This window comes from Bacillus rossius, chromosome 18 (assembly GCF_032445375.1).
Source record: "Bacillus rossius redtenbacheri isolate Brsri chromosome 18, Brsri_v3, whole genome shotgun sequence".
NCBI classification, from domain to species: domain Eukaryota; kingdom Metazoa; phylum Arthropoda; class Insecta; order Phasmatodea; family Bacillidae; genus Bacillus; species Bacillus rossius.
The window spans coordinates 28,321,630-28,347,829 of NC_086345.1; the positions used below are offsets into that span (position 1 = coordinate 28,321,630).

At 43.6% G+C, this 26,200-nt stretch overlaps 1 protein-coding gene across 2 annotated transcripts in view; it reads left to right on the top strand.

The window, feature by feature from the left end:
* The window catches only part of LOC134541143 (mucin-19-like), a 103,454-nt gene that overhangs the window by 30,444 nt on the left and 46,810 nt on the right, over positions 1–26,200 (top strand). The gene's annotated exons all lie outside the window — the stretch shown is intronic.

Sequence of the window (26,200 nt, forward strand, 5' to 3'; positions counted from 1 at the left end):
GCAGTCGCCATCATCAGGGAGCAGTTACCTACTGCTCCCTGATGTTGTGACTGCAATGTCGACCGAAACGTCGTTGTGAATTATTCGGCCAAGGACGCGTCTGCAACCCAGAAGCTAAGTTACTTTCGACAATGGCCGTGAAAGCCTTGCGAACATTGTTGTTGTGTTTTCCAAAATATCTGCTCATCTTCGTCGCTGTGTTGATTTTTTTTTCTGCGTTGTCAAGGGTCTGTGTTGTCTGTCTGCGTTCGCTGTCGTCGTTGTGGCGGGGGCGGTGGTGCCTACTCTCTCTCTCTCTCTCTCGTGTCGGGAAACCCGACCACGTGACTGTGTGCTGACACGTGACCAGCAGTCTCCTGCAGTGACGGTCTCTTGCTAGGAGCTTCAGGGGCCATGGCGGTGTGGCATATCACTCATATCCACAAGCACTTACCTACATCGGCTGCAGATGTGTGTTAGGAAAAGCATCGTTTTCTATCCCTGGCCGAAGTACCAAAAAAAAAAAATCTCATTGGCAATCAATAGGGGCATGCGTTTTTTCTCGAAATAATCTGCTCGCTCGTTAGACTGCTACAAGACATGCCATTGCTCCCTAGTGATTGGCGGCAGTCTGCGAGAGAAGACATCGCCCTGTCCGGCCCGGGCCGTTCAGCACTGGATGGCTGTGATTGGTGCGCCGACGGTGGACATGCGCCTGGAATAAACCCAGCGAACCACGAGACACAGACAATGCTACACAGTTTTAACACACAGTTTGTAGGAAAATATTTTCGTGAAAATGACATGGCCCTAGTTATCGGCGAACTCCGGACAACTTCGGAACTCGTCCGAGCGACCACCGCCGGGACGCAGTTGCGTCACGAGAGCCTTTCTTCCTCCGACGAGCGAAGGCCGACTCGCCACGTCAGAGAGAGGGGGAAGAGCGCAGCGAACGACAGTTTTATGGCCTTTTTTTGCTGCCCGGAAACTACCGTTATTCCCAACCGACCTCCCAGGGCTCACACACCAACACCGGTGTCCTGAAGAGAGAGTGCGAGTCCTTTTGTTGTTGTTTTTAGTAAGAAGCATGTCCGTGGATTCCCATGGACTATAGAACTTTCATGCAACTTTTGATGGCTGAAAAGTGCATTACATCATTTTAAGTAAATATTTAATTAAAAAAAATGCATCCTCCATAATTTAAAAAAAAAAAATGAAATTTGGGCTCAGCACGGGTTATGTACCCTACCGCACCCCACCTCCTTTTTTTTTTCTTTCTGAATCCGCGCTTGAGTATGGTTTCCCTAACGAACATAGGCTTTGTATTATTTGTATGTAAAAAGAACTCACATGTGTGCGTTCATAGTTCGTAATTCACGAGAAAACTAATCAATAAATCACACAACGAAAGTTGACAATTATTGTAACAAACATGACGTTGAGACATTTCAAAGAAACTTACAGTTGTGTTGTGACTACTTTAATTAGTTATTACATTCACAAGCTCTCCCCCCCCCCCCCCCCCCCCGCACCCGCCCCCCACATCGACGCCCCATTACTGAGCATTGTAATTTTTTGTTACGCCCTGACTAATCGTCGACCCCACTCGCCCTCCCAGCCGCTAAGTGTTGCTCGCTGGTTGGCGGCGGGGTACCATGGGGCGGGGCCCGTGGCGGCCGCTGAGACCTTGAGGACCGCTGTCCCGGGGACTTCCCCAGCCGCGCCGGCTGTCCGGCCCGTTCCACCCGCGAGCAGCACGACTCAGCAGCACTCCGCTTAGGAACACACATCATCTTAGAAACATGCATCATCTTAGAAATACATGTCTTCTTAGAAACACACATCATCTTAGAAACACACATCATGTTAGAAACACACACCATCTTAGAAACACACACCATCTCAGAAACACACATTATTTTACAAACACACATCATATTAGAAACACACATCATATTAGAAACACACATCATCTTAGAAACACACACCATCTTAGAAACACACACCATCTTGGAAACATGTCACTTATAAATCGCATCTTAGTAACGCACCACATACATACATATAACTTAGAAAAACACATCTGAAAGCACATAACTTTGAAACTCATACCATAGAAACACTTTACTTAAAAATACACAACATAGATACACATAACTTTGAAACACAATGCAGAAACACGCATCTTAGTATGTACTACATCACTTGGAAACATACTTAGAAACACATCTTAGAAATACATAGCTTATAAATACACATATTAGAAACAAATAACTTAGATACATGCAACTAGAAAAGCATGGCTTAGAAACACATAATTTAGAAATAGATGACTTGAAGCACATGTGCTAGAAACACACGTGCTAGAAACTACGGGTGGGGTTATGGAGGGTGAGGTCACTTGGGATTAAAGGGCCTTACTAGACGTGTGTCGGTCTTAGGCAGCCTAATGTTTTGGGTTCACCCGAGCATCTCTGTGTTATCGCTGGATTGGCCAGAACATTTGTTCAGCACCGTCGTTGCGTTCGCCTGTTTTGTCGCTGTGTCTTCCAAGGTCGGTTTCTGTCTTTATTCTCTGTTATTGTTGCAACTGTCTTGTCTTTGTCAGCCCGTCTGTGTTCGTCTGTGCTGTCACATGTTGTCTGACTATTTCAGTCCACGACATTCCGTGTGCAGTCTATGCTCGTAAACGTTGACATCGGCCGATTTTGGATTGTTTCCGGTGTGTTTGCATATCCATTTTTTGTCGGTTTGGAGATTTATCTATGAAATACAGTGTAACCAGCAAAAAAATACATTTTAAACCAATCTTCCCTGTTGTAAAGAATCATTCAAAAAACATAAAAAAAAGACTGTATTTAACATCAAGTATCATCCATCGACAGTGGATGCGACTTCCCGAGTCTATTGACCATGGCGAGTGCTTACAGAAGTTCGATATTAATTTTTAAAAAATTGGTTTTTAATACTGCATATTTTTATTGTAATTTTACAGGTGACACAGGTTCAACAAAAAAGTTTATAACCACACAAATATTTGTATTTTTACAAAAATAAATATTATTTGAGCTGTAAGAACACCAAGGTGATCCGGGGTCTAACCCGAAATTTTCGTCGGTAGTAAATGTGTGACGTTGCTGTCGCTTGTGGGTTCTCTCAGAGTACTTATGTTTCCCCCACCAATTTATACCATCGCTTCTCCATACCACGTCTAACCTCACCTCACACACTCTCCAGGCTGTCCGGAACGACAGGTCTGTTCCCCTGGTAGGGCAGCCTGCTCTGGGGAGCATCAGCCCCAGTCCATCCATGCAGACCCTGCCTCGGGCATTTTAGTATCAATTACAATTATTGCTTTTATAGTGTATGGTATGTGGAGGCTAATGAATAGAGACTGGAAAATTTGGCATATTCATTTCGTGATAGGCTAAAAATCAAATAGTTATAGCCGTGATACTGCCCCTGATATCGGCTCACAGCTCATCTGGAGGACTATGGGCCAATGAGAAACACTCGACCAAAGCTGTATCGATGTCTCACAAGTCAGCAGCCAATGAGAGGGTGATATCTGCCCGAGCGTACGTATAACTGTGAAGTCCATCCTGGAGGTCATTGGAACCGTTGCCTACTAATGGAACCTTGAATGTTCCTGGTCGCCGGTCACTGCACAGAGAAATGTTACTGAGGCCCAGTGGCGGAGAGAAGCCCGGAGCAACGCCCAGTGGACCGCGAACAAGCTCAGGCCAATCCCAAACCCTGCAGGCGGTCGTAACCGTGTCCAAGGTGTGGCACGGCTGACTAGCGCTCGGCCTGGTTGCTCCTGCAGGAGGAACTAGAGGCCACTCACGGGCTGAGCTCAGTTAGGAGCACCAGTGCGCGTTTATCACTAGAGGTACGGAGATTTCGCAGGATTCGTTTGCTCGCAAGCTAGAGCGTAACACTTCATAATCTTTCACAAAGTTCAATTTTGGACCACAGTTATTTGTAGGGGCATGCATTTTTCGCGAAATAATCTGATCGCTCGTTAGACTGCAATAAGGTATGCCGTTATTTCCTTGTGATTGGTTGCCATCTACGAGAGAAGTCATCGCCCTGTCTGGCCGGGCCATTCAGGGCGAGTTTGCTTCCGCACTGGATGGCTGTGATTGGTGCGCTGACAGTAGACATGCACCTGAAATAAACCAAGCCAACCACGAAACACAGACAATGCTACAGAATTTTAACACACAGTTGGTCGGAAAATCTTTTCGCGAAAATTACATGGCCCTAGTTATTTGGACACGCCCCTCGTGCGACCATGAGAACAAAGATGTCCTGATAAGAAAGAAGGAAACGAATCAGGTAGTGAGATTAACAAGAGTAAAACATTCTCGCTAAAAAGGTCAGCCAATGGAAAAGCAAAAAATTGGTAGAGCAAATACAAGGCTTTAAAAATGTAGCCTGATGCCAAATGAATCCACGAACTTTATGGGCCTCTATTTACACTGATGCTTTGTGTTTTCTTTAAAACTCTGATGATTATACATTAATATATATTATTTCAATTAGATAGAATTGTACTTATTTTCAGAGTCCGTATAACCATAATTATTAGAGGCATGATTAGCAGGGACTGGAGACATTCGCTGGTTCAATGACCTCCAGGATGGACTCCACTGTTCTACATATACTCGGGAAGATGTCATCCACTCATTGGTTACTGTCTTGTGGGATGATAGTTTACAGGGGTGTAATAATGTAGGGGGGCCGACAGAAATTTCAAGGGGGGTCGAGAGAAATTCGCAGGGGGGCCCACGTGGTCTAAAATGTTTGGGTGTGTTTTAACCGACAAAAGTTATCTCTGAACACGGTGCCCGTATGTTGTGCACTGCCCATATTTTGGCCTACTTGCATGCAATAAGCAGGAATCTTCAAAATGTATGGAAAGTTTTCTGTAAAACACGGGCGTGACTTTCATGTTTATCAACCCCGTTTCACCGTCATCATTCTGCAAGCCTAAGCAGGCCCTATCAGTGAGGGGGCATTCTTTATTCCAGGGGGCGGGGCTCCCCTGCCGTCTCACCTGTATCGACGCTCATGATGGTTTGCCTTCTTTTCCGGCGACCAAATGTATCTGCGGAATGTTCATATCTTTTTTTCCAACGTTGTTTCTTCTCTTTACTCTTTAATTATAATATTAACGGTACTTTTATACAATTAATCTTTCTCCATGTGACAAAAGAAAATAACTTTGTATTAAATGATGAACTGAAAAAAAAATCTTTTGCAAGAATGATTATTTTGTATCAACAGGTGGAAAAGGTGTGGGGGGGGGGGGGGGGTGTTTGCAATACGAGGTTTCACGGTATGTATGTTTCGCCACGTAGGAACCGAAGTTTTGCCGAGGCCGGCACTCCCTACCTACGTGAGGAGCGCGCGGTAGGCCCGGGTGACGTCATGTGGCAGCCGCCACCCCCTCCACCCCGGGCGACGTGAAAGTGCCCCAGGACCGCTCCGCTCCCCCTACTCAACCCTCGGGCGGCGCGGCGGAGAGAAAACCCGGAGCGGCGATCTGCTTAAGTGTAGCGACCGGTTGGCACCTGTTCACCTTTAGCGCGGGCTTTCGGCCGGGCGAGCGGGCTCTTTCCCCACGTCCCCGCGCGGAGTCCCGCATCGACATGGTCGCGTGACGTGTTAATTTTTTTTTATATTTCAAGGATTAAACTTAATTTATTCTATTTTTAAGGATCACAAGTTTTTAATTATATCTTTATTTTCCAATGAAATTTTAACGTTATTGTGTGGTACATATTGCGAGTTTTGCAGGGCCGGTGCAAGGTAAATTGGCGCCCCTAGGCGAAAAACCTTAAAGCGAAACCCTCCTCCCTCCAACCGGACACCCAAAAAAAAAAATTTCCTTGCCTCAAAATACATCACGTAAGCCTAAGATTTTGTCAACAATCAAATGTAAGCAGGCTTGTGTTTTTTATTTACTTTTTTACTTATTACAAATCATAAACAGGTCACAGTGGGCTTTAAATAATTACTTATATCAATATAAACATTCCAAAGTGTTACAAAAATCCATTTTTATCTAGTTTCAATAATCGTTAAACATGTTATATGAGCTGTAATGTGTCGTGCTGTGTCGCCCCCAGCTACTTGGCGCCCTAGGCGGTTGCCTAGTTCGCCTGTATGGACGCGCCGGCCCTGGAGTATTGGATATTTTTTTAGTAGGTAGTAAAGTTGAGGTTATGTTTTTTCTTTTGTTTATTTATTTACAATATGAATTTCTTCAAATGTCAGGTTATTGATTTATTAGAGATAATTTTGATTATTTGTAGATTTAAGTTAATAATTTTTTTTATTCTTTAAATGAAAAAGAAATCCATTTATTCTAGTTTAAAAGTTATTATTGGTAGGGAGCAAAACTTATGGGTTCGCGTCACCGACATGCTAGTGATCTAATACCAAAGTCATTTTCAAATTGGGAGGTCTTCCATGTTACCCAAAACCACTCCGGGCTTGAGCCCCCGCCTGCACTTGAAGCCGTGTCCGTCGTTGGGTCTTGTGGCCACATGCGGATGGGGACGCACCACAACGCCGAAATGCCAAATTGACCACAACGCCGACAGCTAGAAAACTGCTGTGTACAACAACGCCGAATTACCACAACGCAGAAAAATGTCATTGCAGGACTGCCACAAAGGTTAGGTTAGGTTAGACTAGGTTAGACTAGGATAGGCTAGGTTAAGTTAGGTTAGGTTATATTACGCTATGTTGGGTTAGGTTAGGTAAGGTTAGGTTTTGATTGTGGTATTTAGGCGTTAAGGTACATTTAAGAAACACACAAAAATTCATTTAGTTGTTATTTCGGCGTTGTGGTACACAGCAGTTTTCTAGCTGTCGGCGTTGTGGTCAATTTTGACACTCGACGTTATGGTATTTCTGCGTTGTGGTTACGATTCCTCTCAGCCAATCCCTTACCAACACCTATTTTTTTCCCCCAGCTGTGGGGTCACAAGGCCACACTAGCCACCCCCTTACAATTTTTATTGTTAGTGTCTTAACAACCACACTTGCAAAAACTAGCAAAAAAAACACGTGAGCGTGTATCTCAGATCCCATACGGATAAAGCGAGGGTTCCACCGCCCGGCCTTGAGGTATAAATACCCGGTGTAACTGGTCGACCCGCCACCGCCAGCGGCCCAGCAGCTGCGAGCACGAGGCACATCGATCAGGCCCGGTCTGGTGGAGGAGAAGAGAGGGTGGGGGGGAACTCGGTCCGGCGCGAAAGCCACGCTGTGTCCTTGAACCGCGCTCCGGGTCCGACTGGACACCCCAGCCCCCTGGGGCGGCCGCCACGGCGACCTTCGCCCGGCGAGGACTGGCGTCCGGCATGGAGGTGGTGACCAGCCAGGCCTTATTCGCTGTTTACCAACAACCTCCCTGGCTGGGCGGATATTACAACCTCTGTGGCGTCAACCATCGTGGTAGCATATGCGTGCAGGTACAACCTCCTTGGTGGCAACCAGCCAGACTCTAGGGACTGTTTACAAACAACCTCCTTGGCTGTACAAGCACAACCTCTATGGCGTCAAATATGGTGCTGGCTTTCGGCGGGCATACAACCTCCTTGGCTGTGCGAACATCTTACAAGCACAACCTCTGTGGCGTCAACCGTCGTGGTAGCATCTGGCATTGAGGTACAACCTCCTTGATGGCAATCAGCCAGTGCAAACATCTAATAAGAGTTAAATGTCCATAGAGATAATAACACCAAATGCTTCCAAGGAAACTAAAGAAAATGGCAATTAATTAAATGCAACGGAATTATATCTACGTTATACTTCTCTAATAATATATTCGTTATGTTAACTTAATAAAATTGCACCATTATCTACGTTTCGTATTATTTAGTTTTTAGGTTGACGATTGAATTACATAACTGATTATTAGGTTGGCATTTTCAAATTTAATTATATTCTTGGTTTGTTTATTGGTTAATTTTATTTACATTTAAATTTTCAACGAGTAATATCAACTTGTCTACATTATTATTGTTTTTCGAGGAACTGTTTGAAAACACTAGTGGATCGGTAGCATTGTACTTCAAACTATTAAATTGGTTTGTTAGCATAATAAAAATAAATATCAGTACTTACATAAAAATTGTAACATTGAGAAAGTCTTAGTTCGGGGCGAACCACTAGCAACAGTTCAAGTCGATACTAGCGCGTGGCTTGGCAATGGGTTGCCCCTTACATCTCTAAGGTAGATAACACGCTTAGCAAACGTGTATTGCGGTGTTGTAGCTTCTTACAGGCGGCCCCCGCCCGAGAATATAGTCCGTTACATACGGTTAGTTTGCAGTATGTTCAGAGTAAATGGCATCCATTGTTTCCAAATTTATATTACCCGGCTATTAAATAAAATTAATGAATTTTATACTACCGATAATTTTTATAAGTATTGGTAATTTTTTTTAAATTTTCTATTTGTCGATTTTTTTAAGATAATAAATTAGCGTGTTCTGATAGTATTATTACAGTTGTATACACTCTAAAAAAAGAGTATATTCTAAAAAAAACATTATCTTTTAACATGAGAAAATGTTTGTAGCTGTCACGGTTCTCATATGGTCAGACGGAACCAAAATCTTAAAAAAAAAAAAAAAAAAAAAAAAAGACGACAAAAACCGGTCGGAACCAAGATAGCGTATTTTATTAACGGCTTTTTATAAGTAAGAATTGAACAGCATCAGATAACGCTTTTGATGAAATACAAATGTACTATTTTAAAAAAAAATTATTACACCATAAAGTAGTGACTAAAATGTTTTTTGCTATTCACGGATATCCGTCAATAGAGTAGGCCGGGGAAAAATGAAAGCGGTAACGGCAGAAATCGTGCATTGGAGAGAGAGAGAGAGAGAGAGAGAGAGAGAGAGAGAGAGAGAGAAAGAGAGAAAATGTCCATAAAAAGGGCACGCAATGGCGCGGGATAACGACCGTTGGCTTCCTTTCCCTGTCACGCGAACAAGAACCAACTAACGTTATTGATACGTTAGAATTTTTTTTTAAATTTTACGCCGTGACCTTTGCTCCCCGTTGACCTGAAGGTCACGTGTAGAGGAAAGAGAGAGGGTAAAAAGGGGGGGGGGGGAGGGGGAGTTAAGCGGCTCAGACGAACTCTCGCGCCGTGCAAAGGGCAGAGAGTTTCACCGAAAGTTGCTTTACAACCTCGCTGCCTGCTGGCCGTCCAGGCGACGGTACAAGTAAAATGTTGTGAATTCGTAATAAAAAATACAGGTGGCGTGATTGGTCCCCCGTCGGGAACCACGTTCTTCGATAATCACCTTTAAGTAGAGACCTGAAAAATTCGCGGGTTCATTACGTGCTATGCTAAAATTCAAATAATTATACCTTAGTGCTGCTTCTGCCATTGGTCCACTGTTAGTCTGGAGGACTGAGGGCCAATTAGAGACCCTCACTCGTAGAAGTGTCGAATCACAGTCCCACCCAGTCGAGACGACTCGCAAGTCAGCAGCCAATGAACAGTTGGCATTTTCCCGTGTGTGTAGAGGTTATTAGATTCTATCCTGGATATCGTTGAACCCGCGAATTTTTCCGGTCTCTACCTTTAAATGAGGCAAGTATGGCTCAATTGTAGAGACACGCAGAATTTGCGAAAATATTCCGAGACCAGATGGAACTTAAAACACTGTAACACCGCCTGTGTTTCGTGATTGGGTGAGTTTCTCCCAGGTACATGTCTACTGTTACAACACCAATCACAGTGTTTCATTGCGTAAGTAAACGCGTCCTGAGTGGCTCGGTCATAACATGGCAAGGACTTCTCTCGCAGACGGCCCGCCAATCACGAGGAAGAAACCACAGGTGCTGGTATACCTTGTTGCAGTCTAATAATTGTTCAGATCTTTTCGCGAAAAATGCCTGCCCCTACTCAATTGTTTCGGTAATTGAATACGCAAAATGAGAGAGTGGACCTGTCATTAAACACGTATTAGGACTTCAAACTATAAGCAGTGGCACATAGTGTAAATACATATATACCTTTCGTAGGTGTACATTTCTATCAAATAATTTCAGGTTTCGAAGAAGTCATCGGTAGAGACTGGAAAAATTCGCGAGTTCAATGACCTCCAGGATAGATTATTACACAATCCTCTGCCTACTTGGGCAAATGGCGCCCGTTCATTGGGTGCTGAATTTTGAGGCGTCTCAAGTGGATAACTTGTGATTGGATACTTCTTTGATTGATTGTCTCTAATTGGCCAAGAGTCCTACATAGTAACAGTGAACCAATAGCAGAAGCAGCGCAACGGTATAATGATTTGAATTTTAGCATATCAGGAAATGAACTCGCGAATTTTTCCGGTCTCTACTTATGACGTTAAATATACAACTTTCATAGTAAAAGTTGCCATTACCACACTTGAAGCAAATAGTTGTAGCGGTTGTTTACCGACGCGTGACGTGTTGTTGGCTGCGCTACACGCTTTCACGAGCCGGGTCGCTGATACGTCACAGGCGCACCGCGCGCACCGTGCGCACCGTGTGCACCGTGTAGAAGGGAATCTGTTCCGTATCTTCCCATCCTGGTGCACACTGTTGTGTGGAGTTCTTGAACCAGCTAAGGTCATCAACTTTAAAAAATAAAATAAAAATTTTTTAAAGCAGTCATGAGGACTGCTGACAGAAGTTAAAACTTAAAACTATAAACAAACAGTTGTTATTTTTTGATATCAAAATTCATTTTTGATAAAAATAAGAGACTTTTTCGCCATTTTTTCGAGAAAAAAATATTATCACACAACAAATTTTTTTTATCGCGTTAGTAAAATAACTCCTAAATTACTATAAAATACGCATAGTAATTGTAGGTATTAAAAAAATAATGTTCTTAATTTTTAGGTTATATTGCTGCAAAGACTCTGTTTTCTTCGTTATTCAAACTATATATCTATATGAGAATATTAATATATTTTTTACTCACTTTTTACTGCATACACACATTCGATTCACATATGCACAGCACTGATGTGCAGGAACTGAAGACGCGTGTTAATAAGATATGTATTGGTATATGTCGTGTGCATTACTTGTCGACCTGTGTTATGTGTACTGGCTGCGCGCACACCACCGAGTGTATATATATATACACATACACATACATACATACATACATACATACATACATACATATACAGGGTAATTATAAAGTCCGTGAAACATTTTAAAAAATCGGTACAGTGAAATGGCTAAGAATTATGTAACAAATTATATACCACGTGAAAGAAAAACTCTCAAAGTTTTTTTTTTCCACTAGTTATAAATGTTCTATGTGTCCACCTTGCGTCACATGACACACATCTATTCGATAGTCCAATTCTGCCCATACCCGACCCAGAATATCAGGAGTGATGGTAAGAGCAGCTGCAACGATGCGGTGTCTCAATTCGTCAAGGTTCTGTGGTAGAGGTGTAACATAAACACTATCCTTGATGTATCCCCACAAGAAAAAATCGCAAGGTGTCAAGTCCGGTGATCGTGGTGGCCACGGGAGTAGCACTTGGTCAGCGGCCGCCCCACGGCCCATCCAGCGATGTGGCAACGTCTCATTCAGATAATCTCATACCACATTGTGATAATGAGGCGGAGCACCATCTTGTTGGAAGATGAAGTCCCTGCTATCAGCTTCAAGTTGTGGAATAAGCCACAATTGCAGCATGTCGAGGTAGGTGATACCAGTGACAGTTCTCTCAGCGAAGAAGATGGGGCCATAAACTGTCTTGTTTGACATGGCACAGAATACGTTAACTTTTGGCGAATCTCGGTCTTGTTCGAGAGTTGGATGGGGATTCTCTGTCCCCCATATGCGTGTGCTGTGTCGGTTGACTCTTCCTGAGAGATGAAAAGTGGCTTCGTCACTGAAGATTAATTTACTTGCAAAGTCATCGTCTTCAAGACGGTTCTGCATGGCAATGCAGAATTGCAGTCGGAGCAATTTGTCATCGTGGCTGATGGCTTGCAGAAGCTAAAATTTGTACGGCTTCACTATTAATCGCTTACGAAGAATTTTCCACACTGTTGGCTGAGGGATGTTCAATTCTGCACTAGCCCGATAAGTTGACTTCTTGGGACTCCGCACCATCACGTCCCGTACACAATCCACTGTCTGTTGTGACACGCCTGGCTGACCCGACCGTTTTGCGTCGCACAAACAGCCGTCTTCCTCGTATTTCTTGTACCACTTCATTATGCTATTGTAAACTGGTGGTGTTTTGTTAAACTTGCCACGGAAAGCTCTTTGGACACTCACTACCGATTCGCTACGGGCGTATTCAAGCACACAAAAGGCTTTCTCTGCCTTGTTCGCAGCCATTTTCAGCAACTGCATGCACTAGCGCCCCTGTCAGTTGTTTTTTAAAATAGCTTTTTGGCGCTACATTCATAAAAACTTTGAGTGTTGATCTTTCACGCGGTATATTATTTGTTACGTTATTATTTTACTTTTCGCTGTACCGATTTTATGAAATGTTTCACGGACTTTATAATTATCGTGTATATATACATACACACATTCACAGCTGACGTCACGTGACCATGTAAAAATACACTAAACTAATCAAAAATTATGTAATTTTTTCTCGTATTTATCTCAGTCCGTTCCGGTATCAGGAAATCCGTCTGATTCTTATTATTTTTATCATTGCCATTTTTTTAAGGTGAAAAAATAACAACGTATCTATTTTGGGAGAGCTATCATATTGCGTTTATTACATTTTATGTCCTATCTGGGACCATTTCTACCTATGTTCCACTATATGAGCTAAGCATTTTTTACTGTGGGGATTTTTGTCACGAGGTATTTAATCCACATTATCTGCATTTGTAAAAAAAAAAATAATGGTGGTCAAGTATTCATTGTTAAACATTCGCTGTGGAGTATATTATTTTTAATTTCCATATTTGGGTCATGTATATGAAAATATTTTGTAAACTACACACGAACGCATGAACGCTATGCGCAAAAGGTAACTGCTCCCTGATGATGGCGACTGCAACGTCGACCGAAACGTCGGTGATATCTTCGCCAACGACGAACACACACTGAAAGAAAATAAGCTTTTGAACAATTTGTTTCATGCAATTTGTAGAGTACTTAACCAGGATGAATTGTACCAAAAAAAATTTAGTTTTTTTGGTAATTGTTTTTTTTCGAGTCCCATCCGAAATTGTGACTAATTGTTGTCTCAGATCGCTGCCCTGACCTCCAGACCCAAAGTCAAGGCCTACAATCCACACCTGCTACCGAGAAAGAAAAATCCCAATCGAGACAAAAAAAATTAATCTGCAAAAAAAAAAAATATCACTCGAAAAATTCCCTCACAATAAGCTATTGTTTTCTACTTTTTTTTTTTTTTTTACAATTTTAAATTGTAGGCTTTGGCGACTTGCGTGCTTGACAGACGACCGTGTACTTTCTTACAATGTGACGTTGATAAGCCCGGCCTGTATTACTGGTAGAGACCGGAAAAATTCGCGGGTTCATTTCCTGATATGCTTAAATTCAAATAATTATACCGTTGTGCTGCTTCTGCCATTGGTTCACTATTAATATGTAGGACTGTTGGCCAATTAGAGACAACCAAGCAAAGAAGTATCCAACCACAAGGTACCCACTTGAGACGCCTCAAAATTCAGTACCCAATGAACAGGCGCCGTTTGCCCAAGTAGGCAGAGGATCGTGTAATCTATCCTGGAGGTCATTGATAGAGACCCGGAAATTTCGCGGATTCTTCTGGCCTCAGGATAGATCTCAAAGTTATAGGTGTTTTCGACCCATGTTTACTTTCCCATTGGTTGATTTCTTAGCGAGAACATTCTTATCCTTGTTATTTGGCACTACCTGATTCGCTTACTTCTCTCCTAGCTGGACATCGTTGGCTCACGGTCGTAGAGGGGGCGTGTCCAGATAACTGCGTGCCAATTCATGAACACAGTGCGACAGTGTGGAGGTTTGCATTCTAGCTGGAGACTAAATGAATCCGCGGAATTTCCGGGTCTCTTAGTCATTGAACTCGCGAGTTTTTCCAGTCTCTTAATTCCCGGTCGTAAACAATGTGCACGCGACGAGCGAGAAAGGGAACGAGGCGTCGTGCGAAGCAAGGCCTCGACGCGCCGGTGCGATGAACGGGTCCCCGCGCAACCATCTCGGCCGGCGGTGGTGGTTGCGAAAGTGGCCGCCGCGACGCGCCACGGTCGCTGCCCCGCGCGATAGTTGGAGAGGGGTGATAGGGGGTGTGACGCAACAACCCCACAGCGCGACCTTACGTAAGGCAGCGCCGCAGTAGCAGGCGTGCTCTCGAGTAGAGATAGTCCGTAACACAGCGAAGCACGCACACGGAACAAGGAAGCCACACACTGCCCGCATTGTTTGTGAACGGAACACAAATATATCCATGTAACGTCACTGGAGACTGGAAAAAATTCGCGGTTGTTCAATGACCTCCAGGATGGACTGCACAGTACTACATGTACACTTGGGCAGATGTCCACCCGCTCATTGGCTGCTGTCTTGTGAGACGACCCCAACGTAGCGGCCTGTGATTCTATACATCTTTGGTCGAGTGTTTCTCACTGGCCCAGAGTCCTCCAGAATGGGTTGTGAGTCAATAGCAGAGGTAGCAGTAAGATGTAACTGTACTTAAATATTAGCCTATCTCGAAGATGAATCAACGAAGTATTTCCCGGTGATCTCTCATTTTTTTTGCCGTCTGTGACCTGCGTAAATTTGTACAACTCATGGCTAGAGACCTGGAAAATTCGCGGGTTCATTACATGCTATGCTAAAATTCAAATAATTATATCTTAGTGCTGCTTCTGCCATTGGTCCACTGTTAATCTGGAGGACTGAGGGCCAATAAAGAGACCCTCACTCATAGAAGTGTCGAATCACAAGCCACCCAGTCGTGACGACTCACAAGTCAGCAGCCAATGAACATTTGGCATTTTCCCGGGTGTGTAAAGGATATTAGAGTCTATCCTGGAGGTCATTCAACCCGCGAATTTTTCCTGTCTGTATCCATGTAACATCACTGGAGACTGGAAAAATTCGCGAGTTCAATGACCTCCAGGATAGATTACATGATCCTCTGCCTACTTGGGCAAACGGCGCCCGTTCATTGGGTACTGAATTTTGAGGCGTCTCAAGTGGGTACCTTGTGGTTGGATACTTCTTTGCTTGGTTGTCTCTAATTGGCCAAGAGTCCTACATATTAATAGTGAACCAATGGCAGAAGCAGCACAACGGTATAATTATTTGAATTTAAGCATATCAGGAAATGAACCCGCGAATTTTTCCGGTCTCTAAAAATCAAGGACATTTGTACATTTACAACTGTATCACAACAGTAATACTGGGTTTGGATTATCACCCGGGCATTATGGTTCGTATAGTCCCCGAACCTCCAATGGCTAAAAAGTTCTCTGATTAGCTTTCCAGTACTAACTACGCGCGTCGACAAGTCCAATAATTGAATTTTCGAATATATTGTCCATGATTTAGAAAATTAAATATGCTTGAATGAATCCTCAATGAATATATAAAGTTTTGCGCGAATTCGCGTGAGAAATACTTAGTATTATCTCGAAAACGTAATTTATTTATGCAAAAAATAACCACAGCCATGTGTTGTACAAAGTTACAACATATTTCTTGTTGTGTAACAAATATTTCGGGGCATCTGGTTTCCATGGAAATCTTTTGTGAAAGTACACGATATTTTTTTTTTCCTCCTGTGCGTCGCCGTATTCGACTGCTCAAAATTGTTTTGTGACTCCTGTAACGACAGCAGAAACGTGTCTGAAAGAAACTCAACCAATAACTAGAGACCGGAAAAATTCGCGGGTTCATTTCGTGATATGCTAATATTCAAATAATTATATCGTTGTGCTGATTCTGCTATTTGTTCCACTGTTAACATGTAGGACTCTTGGCCAATTAGAGACAATCAATCAAAGAAGTATCCAACCACAAGTTACCCACTTGAGACGCCTCAAAATTCAGCACCCAATGAACGGGCGCCGTTTGCCCAAGTAGGCGGAGGATCGTGGAATCTATCCTGGAGGTCATTGAACTCGCGAATTTTTCCAGTCTCTAGCTTTGAAACATCCCGAGTTATTTTTTTTACAGTGTGTGCAGTACCCTGTGCCTCTTTGTGCTTTGTTGCTTTGTTGCTTTGTCCGTAAAGTGACTGTCTGTCTGTACGTGGTCGGCAGGGCTGAAGTGAAAGTGTATAACCGGTGCATCCACTTCACTCGATGCAATCACTTCCACGTTTTTTTAAGCACAGTTGCTCAGTCACTGCAAGACAGCTTTCATCCAGATGTAGGCTGCAACACCGCTTCAAAGAATATTCATGGAATCGCTGTTTAAGAAACCATGCTGTGGTGTTTTGGTTAGCACTTACGTCGTGCATAAGTATGGTTTAGACATAATTAGAGACCTTCAAAATTCGCGGATTCATTCGGTGATAGGCTAGAATTCAAACACATATACCTCTTAGATAATTTTGCTATTGGCTTACTGTTCATCTGGACGAATCTCAACCAGTTATAAACCTTCAACCAAAGAAGGATCGAATCACAGACAAACCAGCTGAGAAGACTTACAAGTTGGCAGCCAAAAACTTGCGTTATTTGCCCGAGTGTACAGAGGTATGTGCAGTCTATCCTGAATGCCATCGAAACCGCGAATTTTGCAGGTCTCTAGTCATAATACATAGGGGCAGGCATTTCTCGCGAAAAAAAAAATCTGATTGCAACAAGGTATACCCGCAACAGCGGTTTCTTCCTTGTGGTTGGAGGCCGTCTGCGCGAGAGAAGTCGTTGCCTTGCATGACCGAGCCACTCAGGACGCGTTTGCTTCCGCACAGAATTAGTGTGATTGGTGCTGTAACAATCGACATGTACCTGGGAGTATCTCACCCAATCACGACACACAAACGACGCTACAGTGTTTTAACATTCAGCTAGACTCGGAATCTTTTCGCAAAAAGATTTTCCCGACCAGCTGTGTGTTAAAACTTTGTAGCATTGTCTGTGTCTCTTGGTTGGCTGGGGTTTATTCCAGGCGCATGTCTACTGTCGGCGCACCAATCACAGCCGTCCAGTGCGGAAGGCAAACTCGTCCTGAATGGCCCGGCCAGACAGGGCGATGTCTTCTCTCGAGCAGACGGCCGCCAATCACAAGGAAGAAACTGCTGGTGGCGGGTATACATTGTTGCAGTCAGATTTTTTTTTCGCGAGAAATGCCTGCCCCTATGCATGTCCCCTAGGTATGGATAATTACGGACCGGGAAAATCCGTGGGTTCAATGACCTGTAGGATGAACTCCACAGTTCTACGTACACTCGGTCGAATGCCACCCACTCATTGGCTGCTGTCTTGTGAGACGTTCCAGCGAAGCAGCCTGTGATTCGATAAAGCTTTGGTTGGGTTTATCTCATTGGTCCAGAGTCATCCAGGTGAGTTTTGAGCCAATTGCATAGTCAGCACTAAGGTATAACGATTTATATTTTAGCCTATCGCGAATATAACTCGCGAATTTTTCGGGTCTCTATGGATAGAGACCGGAAAAATTCGCGGATTCATTTCGTGCTATTCTAAAATTAAAAAAAAATTACACCTTAGTGCTGCTTCTGCCATTGGTCCACTGTTAATCTGGAGGACTGAGGGGCAATTAGAGACCCTCACTCGTAGAAGTGTCGAATCACAGGCCACCCAGTTGAGACGACTCACAAGTCAACAGCACAATGCACAGTTGGCATTTTCCCGAGTGTGTGTAGAGGATGTTGGAGTCCATCCTGAAGGTCATTGAACCCGCGAATTTTTCCGGTCTCTATCTATGGATAATCCAGCGAGGTGAACTCACGTCGACTCCAGCGCTTGCGGCTCGAAGTGGGACAGTCGCAGCGGGGACCACTCGGTGGACTCGTGCCGCTATGACGTCTTACCGGGAGAAGGGAGGGGGGGATTGTTCTGGGGGTTCGGTGGGGATTGCTCGCTCACGACTGCCGAAACGTGCCGTGAAGGTAATTAACAACGGCGATCACGCGGCGGGTAATCGTCCCCGCGGTCCTATCAGGAGTACCTCTTTCTCTCTCTCTCTCTCTCTCTCTCTCTCTCGTGCGGGTCCTCACAGAACCGACAGTGAACGGGCCAATTGATTACCGTTCCTAATGAAAAAAAAAATCAATAAAGTGTGAGCGAGTGTTTCAATGCTTGCCGGAGACGTGCTACGTATAAACACACGTTACCGAGGAAATTCACGTGTTCTCGTGTTCGCAAATACACTCGTAGTACACCCGGTAATACTGTATCTGTGATGTTACATGAGTATTTACATTCCATTAAAAAAAAATTGGTTGTCTGTAAAGTCGGTTTACGGACGATAGTTTAACGTGACAAAGTCATAACAAAACATTGATGAAATGATTGCATACTTTTATGAATAAAATTGAATCATTTTTTATTGAATTATCACTATTTTGTATGGATACAAAGAAGGAGTGAAATGAAATTTACAATTTAATTGATAAATTTACTTTTATTTGCACTCATTAATTCAAATATGTTTATTACTTTAACGAAGAGATTATTTTAACTATAACTTTTATACATGTTTGCTATTTAACTTCTTCCCATCTGTGTTATTCTGTTAAGGATAGGACGATGATAGGAAAAGTAGAAAACGAATGTAAGTGTTTCAAGTTTAATGTGCCTCGAAAAAGTAAAATAGATGGTTGTTCCAATCGAGTGGAAGAGAGATAGATGCGGCGCAAGCGTAAAATTAGCGTAACGGGACACAGCGTAACGGGACAATGATCTTAACGGGAACCCTTTTCGTGCGCGCAGCCGGCGTTCATCGATTTATTAGACGTTGTCACGTAAAAAAAAAAGAAGACTAAACCACATAATTTCCTGGTTTCTAGTTGTAAACCATTTCTCTGACGGCGGGACGTATAGGTGTCTCTGAGGAGTTGCTTGCAGTTTCGCAAACAGAGCGGCCGTACGTCACCCGAGCTCGCACCCTTGGCCTGTCCGTCGCCTTTCCTTCCCGGGCAGACGCATTGCGGTCCGCTTTATCGCCGCCGCGTGGCTCCACCAATCACGTCGCTGCCTTTCCCCGAGCCCGCGCTCTCTCTCTCTCTGGTCCGGTTTCTCCCGGCGCAGTTACGCCTTACGTCCGTGCGCGAGGCATCACTCAGGGCCAGCTGTCGCAACCTCCGCGGCTGTCCTCCCTCGCGACAGAGAGACACGGGCCGCACTATCGCGACAGTCGTCACGACCAACCACTAGAGACCGGAAAAATTCGCGGGTTCATTTCGTGATATGCTAAAATTCAAATAATAATTCGTTGTGCTTCTTCTGCTATTGGTTTACTCTTGGGCAATTAGTAGAGACCTGCGAAATTCGCGGATTCAATGACCTCCAGGATACACTATACTACACTCTACACACTCGGTCAAATACCACCTGTTCATTGGCTGCTGACTTGTCTCGACCGAGTGTCTGTGATTCGACACTACTTTGAGCGAGGGTCTCTAACTGGCCCTCATTACTCCAGATTAACAGTGAACCAATTGCAGAAGCAGCGCTAAGGTATAATTATTTGTATTGTAGCATATCAATAAAATAAATGAATCCGCGAATTTTGCAGGTCTCTAGCAATTAGAAGTATCCAACCACAAGTTACCCACTTGAGACGCCTCAAAATTCAGCACCCAATGGACGGGCGCCGTTTACCCAAGTAGGCAGAGGATCGTGTAATCTATCCTGGAGGTCATTGAACTCGTGAAATTTTTCAATCTCTACCAACCACCAACCACTGGCGACTTACGTGTAGAGAGGCATGCATTTTTTCCCCGAAATAATCTGCTCACTCGTTAGACTGCAACTAGGTATGCCATTGCTCCCTTGTGATTGGCCATTCAGGACGTTTTTGCTTCCGCACTGGATGGCTGTGATTGGTGCGCCGACAGTAGACATGCACCTGGAATAAACCCAGCCAACCACGAGACACAGACAATGCTACAGAGTTTTAACACACAGCTGGTCGGAAAAATCTTTTCGCGAAAATTACATGCCCCTGTGGATTCATTCAGTCGCAAGCTAGAATGCAAACCTTAACACACTCTCACGCAGTGCTCGTGATTGGACCGCCAGTTGTTTGGACACGCCCCTCTGCGACCGTGAGCCAACCACCCTTGACATTTGGGCGTGAAATGATACAGCAGTTTCTTTGTGCTTAGATAACGATTTAATTTCGCAGCATGTTTGCGCCCACAAGTCTCTGAGCTGTTATCAACCGATCACTCACTTAATACTGTTTCTTGGGCATACCCCACTTCAGTTTTGCACTATTTGTCATGGGTAGGGGCAGGCATTTTTCGCGAAAAGATCAGAACACTTATTAGACTGCAACAAGGTATACCAGCACCTGCGGTTTATTCCTCGTGATTGGCGGGCCGTCTGCGCGAGAAGTCCTTGCCTTGTTTTGACCGGAGCCACTCAGGACGCGTTTACTTACGCAATGAATCACTGTGATTGGTGTGTTGTTACAATCGATATGTGCCTGGGAGTAACTCACCCAATCACGAAACACAGACGGTGTTACAGTGTTTTAAGTTCCATCTAGTCTCGGTATAATATTTTCGCGAAATCTGCATGTCTCTAGTCATGGGGAAAATTTATAAATGCAAAACAAGAAATGAAAACATTAACAAGCCTAAATCACCTGATGTTGAACAGATAAACCCAACGATGAACCTAAGCCGGTATTATGGATAACACGACGACGACAGAACATGCGAACACAGTGGACTAAAACGACGAAACAATTTCAACAATAACAGAAAACAAATTCTGGACAACGCAATAAATATACGAACACAATGATGAAGATAAACAGATATTATGGACAAAAGAACGACTAAATTCCTTCCACGAAAATCTTCTGCTGTCTGATATATTTAAGTTTGAATGTGTTAGTCTGTGCTGTCGTCGTTGTTTTGTCAATAATACCTGTTTAAGTTCATCATTGGTAGGGACACCTGTATTTCGCGAATACATTTCGTGCCAAGGTATTTCACAAAATACTGTAGCTTTTCTCCTGTGGTTATTGGCTGAGGTCAGTGAGAGGTGTCGTCCCGCTCTTGACGGGGCCGATGAGAATGTGGTCACCGTACTGCTGCACCCTCACAATTGGCCATGACTCTTAGAAAAAGCTACAGTGTTTTGTGAAATACATTGACACGAAATGTATTCGCGAAATACAGGTGTCCCTAATCATTGGGTGTATTTGTTTTACATCAACTGATTAAGGCTTGTTTTCCGTGAGTTTGTAGTTTCGTTTCTTATTTGGCACTTATGGAATTTTTCCCATGGCAAACCGCGCAAAGCTGCAATGGCGTATGTCCAAGAAATTGTATTAAATCAAATTACCACATTTATGTATCATTTAAAAAACCTAGCAAAATCACTTTTAAGATAACATAAAGTTTGAATAAAGGCGGCACAAAGGTTGCCACGACAAGTTATTCATAGGGACTGGAAAAATTCACGAGTTCAATGACCTCCAGGATGGACTCTACAGTTCTACGTACGCTCATTGGCTGCTGTCTTATAAGAAGTCCGAACGTAGCAGCCTGTGATTCTATACAGGTTTTTTTTCATTCAACCCATTGCGAAATGAATCCGCAAATATTTGCTAGTTATTGGCGAGAATCATTGAAGCTTATCGATCGAGACCGGAAAAATTCGTGGAATTATTTAGAGATACACCTTAAAATCTGATTGTTATACCTCAGTGCCGCCTATGCTATTGGCTCACAATTCATCTGGAGGACTCTGGGCCAGTGAGAAACACTCAGCCAAAGCTGGATAGAATCACAGGCTACTATGGTAGGACTCTGCCGGCACTATATGGAGGACTTTCTGCCGGCACTATATGGAGGACTTTTGGCCGGCACTATATGGAAGACTTTTGGACATCACTATATGGAGGACTTTTGGCCGGCACTATATGGAGGACTTTTGGCCGGCACTATATGGAGGACTTTTGGCCGGCACTATATGGAGGACTTTTGGCCGGCACTATATGGAGGACTTTTGGCCGGCACTATATTGAGGACTTTTGGCCGGCACTATATGGAGGACTTTTGGCCGCCACTATATGGAGGACTTTTGGCCGGCACTATATGAAGGACTTTCGGCCGGCACTATATGGAGGACTTTCGGCCGGCACTATATGGAGGACTTTCGGCCGGCACTATATGGAGGACTTTTGGCCGGCCATATATGGAGGACTTTTGGCCGGCACTATATGGAGGACTTTTGGCCGGCACTATATGGAGGACTTTTGGCCGCCACTATATGGAGGACTTTTGGCCGGCACTATATGAAGGACTTTCGGCCGGCACTATATGGAGGACTTTTGGCCGGCACTATATGGAGGACTTTTGGCCGGCACTATATGGAGGACTTTTGGCCGGCACTATATTGAGGACTTTTGGCCGGCACTATATGGAGGACTTTTGGCCGCCACTATATGGAGGACTTTTGGCCGGCACTATATGAAGGACTTTCGGCCGGCACTATATGGAGGACTTTCGGCCGGCACTATATGGAGGACTTTTGGCCGGCCATATATGGAGGACTTTTGGCCGGCACTATATGGAGGACTTTTGGCCGGCACTATATGAAGGACTTTCGGCCAGCACTATACACGGACCGAGATGGCGTGCAGTTAATCGCGGACCCGGCGAGACTGGTCGCAGGTGTGGCGGTCAGTCGACGCCCTCCGGTGGCTGGAGTGGTGCTTGTGGGGGAAGGGAGGGTGTGTGTGTCTCGGACCACTTTCACCGCGCCCCAGTTACCAGCGCCTACGCTCTGCATTGCCCTCCCACCGCGGTCCGGGGCAAGACATTGCTGTCGCTCTGTCCCGTGCGCCGGCTCGCGATTAATAACGTAATACAACTTAAAGTAAATACAGGATGTCCATAGAAGAATGTCCCAGTTCCAATGGTATTTTATTACTAGAGACCGGAAAAATTCGCGGGTTCATTTCGTGATATGCTACAATTCAAATAATTATACCGTTGTGCTGCTTCTGCTATTGGTTCGCTGTTAACATGTAGGACTCTTGGCCAATCAGAGACCATCAATCTAAGAGGTATCCAATCACAAGTTACACACTTGAGACGCCTCATAATTCAGTACCCAATGAACGGGCGCCGTTTGCCCAAGTAGGCAGAGGATTGTGTAATCTATTTTGGAGATCATTGAACTCGCGAATTTTTCCTGTCTCTATTTATTACAGTTTAATTTAGACTATTTACAAAAAAAAATCATAATTAAATTGAAGTTAATCTAACATAGTTTTTCTGAAAAAAAAAAGGTCCTTTATGTGCACCTTAAGTTATACTGCACACATCCAACCTAAAGTAAAATTCTTCCAACACTTTGGTTAAAATGTCCGGAGTAATGGAAGCAATGGCCTCTTCAATACTGCGTCTCAAATCTGGGAAATGATTAGGTGGCGGTAGACTTTTATGAAGCCCCAAAGGAAAATAAAAATTGCATGGCGTTACGTCAGGTGAACGTGGATGCCAGCGAAAATTATAGCTCTGTCGTCTCGACCATTGCGAGCAATCCAACTGTCAGGGATTTGGACGTTCTACCACTCTCGTACAAAACGAAACGCACGTTTGAACTGGAATTGCAAATTTACCTCTTAGCAAATTGCATAACACAAAAAAGGCTTTACGCTCAGGAGTCGCCATTTTGCGTAGGTGGCGTTTCCAGCGGGGGAAAAAAGAACAAAGCAGTAGTCGCGCATGCGCTTGTCTAAAACTGTTTGAGTTGCTCTTTAGTTGTGACCTTGAACCAACACACTGCAACGCTTACTGTTCAGACTGTGTATTAGTGTATATAATTTGTGTTAGTAACATTAATGTTCAGACCGTATTAGTGCTGGTAATTTGTGCTAACAACATTGGTTAGACCTCAACATATAAGAGACACTTCAAGTTTGTATTTCCCGCGCTGCTTTGTAGTGGCAACCATGCGCAAGCTTCCTCTGCCAATAGTTGGCAGCCCTGGACTTCCGGCTGGAAGTCAGTTATATTATCATCATGGCGGTGAGTAGTACAATGGTGTAGCCTCACTGTTAAATTTGTTTCGTTTTAATGGCATCGCTATTTATTTTCGTATACAGTCCACTCAGTTATCGCGTCATAACGCTTACAGTTTATAAAATTAAAATTTGTAACCGGGACATTCTGTTATGGTTATACTGTATTACTAATATGCGCTCAACACCGTCTTCCTGGCCATAGTTTTAAGCACACGTGCTGAGCCGTAGGGCTGAAGTCGCTCACCGACAGGGGTACCAACAAATAGCATATAAATACGGGAACATAATCTCACTTATACAAAAACACTTATTAAAGTTCATAAACACAATTACTGTCACTGATATTCACAATTAAATAAATGCTTTTGATGTTGTGGGTCGGTATTCAATATCAATCACCAAAGCATAAATGAATTAAGAGCACATATATAATTATTTTTATACGCAGAATTTTCTTTTATCCTGTGGAAAATTTCGTCGCATGGTGCGCGCGCATCTTTTTTTCCACTGCGCGCCTGGAGCATGCCAGTGCGGTGCGCATGGTACACACGCGCGCTGGAGTATCTGACTGGGGAGTGCGCGGGTGAAGCAGGCTTGCGGCCGGTTCACCTTGGCTGGGAATCCTTCATTTCACAGACGAGAGAGCCACACCCGAAGTTCCCCGAAGTTCACGCTCGCTTTTTTTTTTTCGTTCTATCTCATTGCATAAACCGGTGTCGCAGTAAATTTTGCGGTCGATTAGGATAGGTTAGCTACATTATAAATACTTTAAAACATTGTGGATGGTTGGTTATATTAGGTAAGTATAGCTACATCAAAAATACTGTAAAAACATTTTATGGATCCTTAGCAAATAACTTTTTTTAATATGTAGCTATCCAGGGCTAGGAAACCATTTACATGATTTCACACTATCTTTTATGTAGCTATCCTAACCAAATCAACCGTCCGCAATGTTTTAAAGTGTTTATAATGTAGCTAATCCAACCTAATTGACCATTAGTTATCATGAGTTACAATGAACCAAAAAAAAAAAAAAAAACCGAAGATGCACGATCGGGAGTTTGGCTCTCGTCTGTGAAAAGAAGGCTTCCCGCCTCGGCCGGTCGCGAGGCGCGGTGTTGCCGCACTGCCGTGTCGACACTTGTGTCCACATCCGCGTATCGCGTGTTTACCCGGGCCCCGCTTTCCCCGCCGAGTGGTCCAGCCTCCTGCAGAGTGGACTGCACCGGCATCTACACTGTCCGAGGCCGCACGTAACCTGCAAACACTGCCGCGACTTGGAAACACGCAACTTGCCTACAAACAATTGCAACTCAGAAACACGCAACTTACCCACAAACATTGCCACAACTTAGAAACACGCAACTTACCTACAATTAAGAATACAATGTAGCTAGATGTTACACGAAAACAAACATAACCTCAAAACTCTAGCCCTAAAGCATACTAACCCAAACTGTTAGCAATGTTACTAAATAAAAAAGTTGCAAACATAACCTCAAAACTTTAGCCCTCAAGCTTACTAACCTAAACTGTTAGCAATGTTACTAAATAAAAATAGTTACAAACATAACCTCAAAGCTGCTCCTTCATGCACAATCCTAAAAATGGTAGAATATTTAAAGTACTGATAAAAGTTAAAGCTGAAAAAGTATTCAATGTTAACTAAAAATGATTGATTACATAACCTCAAAACTACTCTAATGCACAACCCAAAAATGCTGGAATATTTAAAGTACCTACTGTTAAAAGTTTAACTTGGAAACACGCAACTTATTACAAACACTGCCGCAACTTAGAAACACATAACTTACAACTATCATGTCTTAAAAATACGCAACTTATAAACACAAGAAAAAATGTGTGTGCGTATTTATGTACGCATGTTATAAGTTATACTTACTTGGTGTAATAAAAAAACTAACTTTAATTTTGCATGCAAATAATTGATATAAATAAAAGGTCTGAAGTGATATTATAAATATGGTTTGTAAAATATAAATTCAATCAAAT